Below are 8,435 nucleotides of genomic sequence, written 5' to 3'. Positions count from 1 at the left end.
AGTGGACGTCAAGCAACAGACGAGGAAGCCACGAGGTAGGGGGCGCGCCTACCCCCCTGGGCGCGCCCTCCACCCTCGTGGGGCCCTCGTTGCTCCACCGACGTACTTCTTCCTCCTATATATACCCATATACCTTGGGAACATCATATACAGAGCAAAAACCCTATTTCCACCACCGCAACCTTCTGTACCCGTGAGATCCCATCTTGGGGCCTTTTCCGGCGTCCTGCCGGAGGGGGCATTGATCACGGAGGGCTTCTACATCAACACCATAGCCTCTCCGATGATGTGTGAGTAGTTTACCTCAGACCTTCGGTTCCATAGTTATTAGCTAGATGGCTTCTTCTCTCTATCTTTGGATCTCAATACAAAGTTCTCCTCGATTCTCTTGGAGATCTATTTGATGTAACTCTTCTTTTGCGGTGTGTTTGTTGAGACCGATGAATTGTGGGTTTATGATCAAGATTATCTATGAACAATATTTGAATCTTCTCTGAATTCTTTTATGTATGATTGGTTATCTTTGCAAGTCTCTTCGAATTATCAGTTTGGTTTGGCCTACTAGATTGATCTTTCTTGCAATGGGAGAAGTGCTTAGCTTTGGGTTCAATCTTGCGGTGTCCTTTCCCAGTGACAGCAGGGGCAGCAAGGCACGTATTATATTGTTGCCATCGAGGATAAAAATATGGGGTTTATATCATATTGCATGAGTTTATCCCTCTACATCATGTCATCTTGCTTAAAGCATTACTCTGTTCTTATGAACTTAATACTCTAGATGCATGCTGGATAGCGGTCGATGTGTGGAGTAATAGTAGTAGATGCAGAATTGTTTCGGTCTACTTGTCACGGACGTGATGCCTATATACATGATCATACCTAGATATTCTCATAACTATGCTCAATTCTATCAATTGCTCGACAGTAATTTGTTCACCCACCGTAATACTTATGCTATCTTGAGAGAAGCACTAGTGAAACCTATGGCCCCCGGGTCTATTTCCCATCATATTAATCTTCCAACACTTAGCTATTTCTATTGCCGTTTATTTTACTTTGCATCTTTATTTCTCTTTATCATAAAAATACCAAAAACATTATCTTATCATATCTATCAGATCTCACTCTCGTAAGTGACCGTGAAGGGATTGACAACCCCTTTATCGCGTTGGTTGCGAGGTTCTTATTTGTTTGTGTAGGTGCGTGGGACTCGAGCGTGGTCTCCTACTGGATTGATACCTTGGTTCTCAAAACTGAGGGAAATACTTACGCTACTTTACTGCATCACCCTTTCCTCTTCAAGGGAAAACCAACGCAGTGCTCAAGAGGTAGCAACGTGTCATGCATGCAACACATTGGAAGTTGTTCCATGTTCCCACGCACGCCTGGACTGTCGGGTGGTCGTTCCCTGCTTCTTCGGGTTTCAGGCAATAAGGATATAGCATTAAAACATATTCAAATTTTGTCTCTGTATCTTCTGCTGACAAGGATGCAGAGAAGACATTTGACAGTTTCAATAGAATGCATATGATTTAGATAGATAGAATCTGAGGTAGAAGCATACAAGGGGTTAGGGTCCGATCACATTCACTTAGATCAAAAGATTCAAACAAGAAGACATAGCTATAAGTGAATGCTGTAGAGGACAGAACACAAATATATGTATTTTTCAGTATTAGACCAAATCAACATTGCGAAGATAGACGCGAAAACAAATCAATGTTGAAGACAAACCAAATGCGTAGAATCTGCAAATGTGACGCCAAATGAAACACTTCAAACAAAGGTTTGGTGGTGGCGTTACCCACAGTATAGGAAGTATTAGACCCAGACACGGCGCACAATTATCGTGGCGCTCCGAAGTCATATTCCGCATTAATGTATTCACACTTAGAGTGTATGTCTTCATTGATTGAAGATATACTTTACTTCGTGTGTTGCACATCTAAGTCATCACATGCATGAGCGTTAGGATGTGTGTCCAATTACAGGACATTCGAGGATTCAAAGATATTCAGCTCACACCGCAACTTGCAAAACCTTTTCTCATCCAAGGGCTTTGTGAAGATATCTGCCAATTGCTCTTCAGTGTTGACGTGAATGATACCAATATCTTCCTTCATGACATGATCTCTGAGAAAGTGATGACGGATTTCAATGTGCTTTGTCTTCGAGTGCTGAACTGGGTTATTTGCAATCTTGATGGCGCTTTCATTATCGCAGTAGACACTTGCTTCAGATGGATGCCATAGTCCTTGAGAGTTTGCTTCATCCATAGTATCTGAGCGCAGCAAGATCCAGCAGCAATGTATTCAGATTCAGCAGTGGAGAGAGATACACAGTTCTGCTTCTTTGAAGACCAACAGACAAGAGATCGTCCAAGAAAGTGACATGTGCCTGATGTGGACTTGCGATCAACCTTGTCACCAGCATAATCATCATCTGAGAATCCAACTAGATCAAACTCTGAGCCCTTTGGATACCATAATCCTAGTGTTGGGGTGTAAGCCAAATATCTAAGAATTCGCTTCACAGCTAAGTGATGCGATTCCTTTGGTGCCGCTTGGAATCGGGCACACATGCAAACGCTAAGCATGATATCTGGCCTAGATGCACATAAATAGAGTAAAGACCAAACATGGAGAGGTATACCTTTTGATCGAACTCTTTACCATTGTCGTCGGGGCCCAGATGACTTTTGGTTGGCATTGGCGTTGAGTAACCTTTGCAGTCTTGCATTCCAAACTTCTTCAGGCAATCTTTGAGGTACTTCTCTTGAGATATGAAGATGTCGTTGCTCTGTTGATGGATTTGAAGACCAAGGAAGAACTTCAGCTCACCATCATGGACATCTGATATTGCTCTTGCATCATGTGCCCAAATTCATCACTGTATCTTTTGTCAGAGCAGCCAAAGATAATGTCATCCACATAGATCTGGCACAAACAGTTCACCATCGCATGTCTTCGTGAAGAGAGTGGGATCCAGGGAACTAGGTTTGAAGCCTGTGCTCTTCAGGAAGTCTTTGAGTGTGTCATACCAAGGACGAGGGGCTTGTTTGAGGCCATACAGTGCCTTGTTGAGCTTGTACACCATATCAGGATGTTTTGGATCTTCAAAGCCAGGTGGTTGTGCAACATACACTTCTTCTTCAATCTTGCCATTCAGAAAAGCACTCTTCACGTCCATTTGATACAGGAGGATGTTGTGATGGTTGGCATAGGCTAGCAGTATGCGAATGGCTTCAAGCCTAGCCACTGGAGCAAATGTTTCATCGAAGTCAATCCCTTCAACTTGAGTGTAACCTTGAGCAACGAGACGAGCCTTGTTTCTGACAACTTGACCATGCTCATCTTGTTTGTTGCGATAGATCCATTTGGTGCCAATGATATTGTGCTTGCGAGGGTCAGGACGCTTGACTAATTCCCACACATTGTTCAGCTCAAACTGTTGAAGCTCTTCTTGAATAGCTTGAATCCATTCAGGTTCCATGAAGGCTTCAGCAACTTTCTTGGGTTCAGATATCGAGACAAATTCAAAGTGCCCACAGAAATTTGCTAGCTGTGTTGCTCTTGAACGAGTGAGTGGACCAGGTGCATTGATGCCATTGATTATCTTCTCAATCTGTACTTCATTTGCAACACGAGGATGAACTGGACGAAGATTTTGCTCTTGTTGACCGTTGTCTTCCTCTTCAGCATTGGCTTTAGGTTGAGCAGTGTCTTCAGATTGGTTTGGCGCAGAAATGATAATTTCTTCTTCAGCCTGTGCCTCTGAAGGTATGATCTCTCCAGTTCCCATAAGCTTAATCGATTCACTCGGAGGGACTTCATCTAGCACATTTGGCATGTGCTCTCTTTGCGAGCCGTTAGTCTCATCGAACCGCACATCCACAGTTTCAACCACTTTATAGTGAAAGAGGTTGAAGACTCTGTAGGAGTGTGAATCCTTTCCGTAACCAAGCATAAAACCTTCATGTGCTTTCGGTGCAAATTTGAAGTGTGATGTGGATCCTTGATCCAGCACCTAGCACCAAATACTCTGAAGTAACTGACGTTTGGCTTCTTACCAGTTAGGAGCTCATAGGATGTCTTCTTTAAAAGCTTGTGAAGATAAACATGGTTGATGACATGTCATGCAATATCAATGGCTTCAGGCCAGAACTTCCTTGGAGTCTTGTACTCATCAAGCATCGTCCGAGCCATCTCAATGAGTGTTCTGTTCTTGCGCTCCACGATGCCATTTTGCTGAGGTGTGTATGGAGCAGTGAACTCATGAGTGATGCCCAATGTATCAAGATAAGTGTCGAGGCCTGTGTTCTTGAACTCTGTGCCATTGTCACTTCTGATGTGCTTGATCTTGATGCCATAGTTCGTCATGGCACGATTGGCGAATCGTCTGAAGACATCCTGCACTTGATTCTTGTAAAGGATTATATGCACCCATGTATATCTTGAATAGTCATCAACAATGACAAAACCATAGAGGCAAGCAGTGGTAGTAAGAGTAGAGTAGTGAGTAGGGCCAAATAAGTCCATGTGAAGCAGCTCGAAGGGTTGAGATGTCGTCATGATTGTCTTCGAGGGATGCTTGGCCCTAGTTATCTTTCCAGCTTCGTAGGCACCACATAGATGGTCCTTCTTGAACTTGATGCCCTCGATGCCTACGACATGTTTCTTCTTCGCGAGTGTGTACAAGTTCCTCATGCCAGCATGCCCTAGCCTCCGATGCCAGAGCCAGCACTCTGAAGCTTTTGCTAGAATACATACGGCCATCTGTGGTCCTGCTGAGAAATCTACCATGTACAAGTCGTCTTTTCGATACCCTTCAAAGACTAGAGATTTGTCAGATTCCATTAGAACAAGGCAACGATATTTTCCAAATATCACAATCATGTTCAAATCACAAAGCATTGAGACAGACATTAAGTTGAAACCAAGGGATTCAACAAGCATCTCTTTGTCCATGTGCTGATCCTTTAAGATTGCAACTCTACCTAGATCCAATACCTTGCTTTTACCAGTGTCAGCAAATGTGATGTGACTCTTGTCAGATGGACGTAAGGTTGAGTCCATGAGAAGACTTCGATCACCAGTCATGTGATTAGTGCATCCACTGTCCATAATCCATTCTGAAGCATGTGGTGTCATACCCTACAGTGCAGTTAAGGGGATAGGCTTCACCAAGGGTATTGTGAAGCATAAACATTTGATGAAAAAGCAGATTATCAAAGCTCAGATCCAAGTTAGGACTGATAAGATGATAGGCAAGTGATTCAGGAACAAAATACATAGTAAGACCATTTGGGCATTTTATCTTGCGCCCCACAAGATGTTTTAGGTCCCCAGCAATAGCATCAGCCTTTGATTTCCGGCTGGAGACCCTTTCCTGCAAAAGAGAGTTAAGTTTTCTTAACCACCCACATTTTCAGGGGTGGCTTCGAAGCAATGAGTCTAAGTGCAGCATCTGAGAACTTCGGCTTTGGAGCCCTAGAAAATAGCCTTGCAGGAGGTGAATAATACTCATATGAATAAGCAGAATAGTTCTTAGTCTTATGAACATAGCAGTTTGAAGAAACACGCTCATATTCATAAGTCTGAGTATGATTTCCCTGCAAAACATTGGCGTTAGGGTGACTCTGGTGAGTCCTCTGTCTGTATGAAGCCTTTGGACCATATGAAGCCTCTGGTCTGGGGTTTGTCTTCTTCCCTGGTGGTGTCATGATGACATTCACCTGAAGATTCTCAAGACAACTCTTGGGCACCCAGATCCTCTTCAAAGGTGGTCCATTCCTGCAGTTAGTACCAATATACCTGGCAAACACTTCACCATTCTGATTCTTAAACAGTTTATAGTTTGCATCAAAGGATTCATCAATGATAATCGGGTTAGCACAAGTGAAGCCAGATAAGGTGGATGGATCCACTGAAGGTCCCTTTGCAGCAACCCATGTGGTTTTGGGGTACTGCTCAGGCTTCTAGTAAGAACCATCAACATTCATTTTCCTCTCGAACCCAACACCCTCTTTCCTAGGGTTTCGGTTCAGAATCTGCTTTTTGAGGACATCGCACAGTGTCTGATGCCCTTTGAGACTTTTGTACATTCCTGTCTCAAGCAATGTCTTCAACCTGGCATTTTCATCAGCAATAGTAGTGGTATCCTCAGTAGAGGGGTTAGTTACCACATCAGTAGTTGAAGATATTGCAACAGTAGCAGTAGTAGAACATTCAGCAACAGAGGTAGCGTTATCACGCTCAAGGCATTTTAGACATGGTGGTTCAAATCCTTCCTGAGCGGGACTGATCTGTTGAGCGCGAAGTGACTCGTTCTCCTTTTGAAGATCTTCATGAGCCGCTCTCAATTTCTCAAGTTCTTGCTTCCTTTGAAGATAATCGTAGGAAAGCTTTTCGTGAGTTGTTGAGAGCGTTTCATGACGACTTTCAAGTTCCTCGTACTTAACATGAAGATTTTTGATGTCTTTAATTAAGGACTGAGATCGGGTCATTTCCGCGTCCAACGGGTCATTGCTTTTGTCTAGCAATTTTTGAATATGTTCCATAGCTTTCTGTTGTTTAGTTGCAATTTTAGCAAGTGTTTTGTAGCTAGGTTTGGATTCACAATCAGAGTCATCTTCACTTGATATTTGAAAGTAGGCATTGCATGAGTTTACCTTGGCACCGCGTGCCATGAAGCAGTAGGTGGGAGCAGAGTCGTCCTTGTCATTAGCATCAGCGTTGGTGACGGAGCCATTGTCTTCAGTGTTGAAGATGGACTTGGCAATGTAGGCTGTAGCTAGAGCCAGACTTGCAACGCCAGAGTCGGACTCCTCCTCAGACTCCACCTCTGCCTCCTCAGAAGCAGACTCCTCCTCTGAATCCATCTCCTTGCCAACAAAAGCACGAGCCTTGCCAGATGAGCTCTTCTTGTGTGATGAAGACTTGGAAGAAGACTTTGAGGATTTCTTCTTCTTCTTGTCATCAGAATCATATTCCTTGCTCTTCTTCTTCTTGTTGTTCTTATTGTCCCACTGAGGACACTCAGAGATGTAGTGACCAGGTTTCTTGCACTTGAGGCATGTTCTCTTCATGTGGTCATGAGTAGAAGCTTCATCATTTCTCGAGCTGGATCTTGAAGACTTTCTGAAGCCTTTCTTCTTAGTGAATTTCTAGAACTTCTTCACAAGCATAGCAAGCTCCTTCCCAATGTCTTCAGGATCCCCAGAACTGCAGTCAAATTATTCTTCAGATGAGGAAACAACCTTTGCCTTCAAAGTGCGAGTTCGGCCATAGTAGGGACCATGGATATCTCTTTTCTCAGATAACTGGAACTCATGTGTGTTGAGCCTCTCAAGTATGTCAGACGGATCGAGAGTCTTGAGGTAAGGGCGTTCTTGAATCATCAGGGCGAGGGTGTCAAATGAGTTGTCAAGTGATCTCAGGAGTGTCTTGACGATTTCATGCTTGGTGATCTCAGTAGCACCGAGTGCATGAAGCTCATTTGTGATATCAGTGAGGTGATCAAATGTGAGCTGGACATTCTCATTGTGATTTCTCTTGAAGCGGTTGAATAGGTTGCAAAGAACACTGATCCTTGAGTCTCTCTAGGTTGAGACACCTTCATTGACCTTGGATAGCCAGTCCCACACTAGCTTCAAAGTTTCCAGAGCACTCACACGGCCATACTGTCCTTTGGTCAGATGACCACAGATGATGTTCTTGGCAGCAGAATCCAGTTGAATGAACTTCTTGACATCAGTAGGGGTGACACCTTCACCGGCCTTGGGAACGCCGTTCTTGACGACATACCAGAGGTCGACATCAATGGCCTCAAGATGCATGCGCATCTTATTTTTCTAGTAGGGGTAATCAGTGCCATCGAAGACAGGGCACGCAGCGGAGACTTCCATTATCCCTGCAGTCGACATAGCTAAAACTCCAGGTGGTTAAATCGAATCACACAGAACAAGGGAGCACCTTGCTCTGATACCAATTGAAAGTGCTAGTTATCGACTAGAGGGGGTGAATAGGCGATTTTTATGAACGTCTTCAAAACATGAGAGTTTCGAAGACAAACAATAAAAATGAACCTATTGATATGCAGGGGAAGGTAGACTACACTAGATAGACCATAGTCAAGTAAGCAATGGAGTGAAAGCACAAAGACTAATAGCAGCTAGGTAGTAAGGATCAGGCTGGAAGATAGTATGAAGCCAATCAACAATGGTCTTCACAGAGTGAAGCCAATCAGATCATGCAATCAGGCAAAGACTTCATGAAGACAAACTGTAAGTAAAGAGAGGTAAGAGATAGAACCAGTTGCTTGGAGAGGACAAGGATTTGTCAGACCAGTTCCAGTTGCTGTGACAATTGTACGTCTGGTTAGGGAGGCTCAGATTCAACTCAGAAGACCGCGTCTTCACCTTATTCCCCTTGAGC

Source organism: Triticum aestivum, chromosome 1D (genome assembly GCF_018294505.1).
Source record: "Triticum aestivum cultivar Chinese Spring chromosome 1D, IWGSC CS RefSeq v2.1, whole genome shotgun sequence".
Lineage (NCBI taxonomy): Eukaryota > Viridiplantae > Streptophyta > Magnoliopsida > Poales > Poaceae > Triticum > Triticum aestivum.
Note: the sequence above shows the minus strand (reverse complement) of the source record.